The following is a 2,299-nucleotide window of genomic DNA, read 5'->3' as shown; positions in this document are numbered from 1 at the left end:
CGTTGGTTGTTTTAACTTGTTGGGAGATGTTGGTGCTGGTCTCTGGGTGGCTGTAGGATGCACGCTGCTCTTACCTGCCTGGGGGACAGGGTGGTGGAGTATGTGTCAGATGGAGGCTGTCCCGCTACAGACGGACAGGAGCAGCAGTGCAGGGAGGGTGACGGTGCGTGATGGTGACCCGAGTGACGCAGTGCCCATTCGGTCTGGCCTCATCTCCGTGGGACCCCATCCCGGCTCACGTCATGTCTGGAGCTTCACTCTGTCATCTCTGTCACTTCAAAGACCAAGACTCAGAGGCCACGCGTGGGCGCCACGGGCCTGGCTGTGCAGAGAAGGCGGTGGGGGGATCCTAGCCGGCTGCCCCACGAGACCATCCACCCTCCTCGTGGAGCGGGCCGGCCCGACCCGGCTGTGTCACTGCAGAGGGTCTCAGGGCACCTTCTACAGAGTCTGTGAGGGTGCGTGAGTCACGTCTGCAGGTCACTTCGGATTATTACGAATGGTGCGCTCAGGACACCAAAGGTGGTTGCCAGGGGAGACCGATGGAGGGAAATGGTGAGTAAACGACAGAAAGCCTGGACATAACTAAAGACCAGTGTGGAAACCACGGTCAAGGTCTAGAGTCACACCTATATTTAAGAGTTACCTTACGAGATGCTGTGATGTTAAGTTACAAGTGGGGCATGGAGGACCACAGTGCTTTACCTCTAGATGATATTTGATGTTGTGGTTGAGGGGGTTTATTCAAATGAAAGTACTAACTTAACGTCTGCCAAGTTTATAAACAGAGATGTCAAAAATACTCCCACAATACACATTTTACCTGTGGGTCTATTTAATGAATACTAATGCTATCTTTAAAGAATATAATAAAATTATGTAAAAAGCGATGATCACTGCTAGAGAATACTTCAGTGATTTACCATAAAAATGATAGGTTTATAGCCACAGAATTCACAGCCACTCACCTGGACTTAGCTATTCACACTGTTTAAACGTACACTCCACATATGTATACACACACATAGGTACATATACCCAAATATATAGGCATTAACGTGTATACAGTGTGTGACTATATGTATATGTGTCTTAGGGATGACATGAAATTCACCTTCTGATCCACTACAGAGAATGACCAGTATAGTTTATTCACAGATTATTGTCAGTTGGATTTATGGCTGTTGCTTACCGTCTCGCCACATACATCACATCCTAAAACTAAACAGCCTGTGCAGCCTATGAAGATCGTCATTTTAAGTGGTTCCCCGTCACCTTGAAGAAACATAATGACCAATCTTTAAGGTTTGAGAGCTGGAAATTTTAACTCAAGACCAAGATGCTATCTCTGAGGAAGGAATGGCTGACTCTAGAATATTCCATGACAAGCAGAAAATACTCCATGACAGGCACTCGGGCCCTGGCAATTCTACCCCTAAGTTAGAAGTGGGTGGTTTCTGTAACTCCGAGATTTGGGGGAGGTAGGGAGTGAATATAGGTGTCGTTGGCCTCTGGGGACTAGACTTCTCGTCCCCGGAAGCAGGCCAGTCAGGGACAGGGTCAGAAAGTTGAACCTTGGGCAACAATGCAATTTGGTTGTGATCTAGGCTTCAGACTGTAAAATCCAGTTGACCCTGGACTCAGGAGGGAGTTTCCTAGGGTCCCAGTGTCTCCTGTACAGAACGAAGGGAGTTTGTTCAGACAGGACAAACCCAGCCGTCTGTCCTAGAGGAACATCGCCCATCATGTCCAGCATCTGGAACTGCCGGGCACCGTCCATCCTAAGTAGTCTGTCTCCGGGTTCCCATGCTGTGCAGCCCACCAGGGTGACTCTCTGTGCTGCTCAACACGAAGGATCCCTGTTAGAGGAGCTGGCAGCCCAGGGCATCCTTGGTGGGGCCTCATACCCACACCTGATGGAAACAACTTGAGTGTAAGAGTCTTGTGGTTCCTGGTTGAAGGAAAAGCTTTACGACAGTAAGAGCGCTGTTCTGTAGTCCACCAACTCTTTAAATATATTCTTGAAACCAAAGATGATGTTCACAGCCGTCCACAGAAACATCACGATGTTTTATTTTAAATGGTACAGCCCATCCCTGTAACACATACTGGGTCCCTGGCAGTGGACTACAGAAGCCGACAGACAGCATGTAGTTAGGTATTTCAGGACACTGTCCTCAAAGGGAGATGCTGGACCACCTAAGGTGGGGTGGGGGAGAAGGGGTGGGGGGGGACAGGGAGAGCAGGTCCGCTCTGTTCTCCCACACACAGACTTTTCTGGCCTTCTTGAGACATCCGA

The sequence above is a fragment of the Delphinapterus leucas genome, chromosome 14, assembly GCF_059928025.1.
Source record: "Delphinapterus leucas isolate spDelLeu-1000000601 "Yukka" chromosome 14, BTC_Dleu_Yukka2, whole genome shotgun sequence".
NCBI lineage: Eukaryota > Metazoa > Chordata > Mammalia > Artiodactyla > Monodontidae > Delphinapterus > Delphinapterus leucas.
This window is presented reverse-complemented; position numbering follows the sequence as displayed.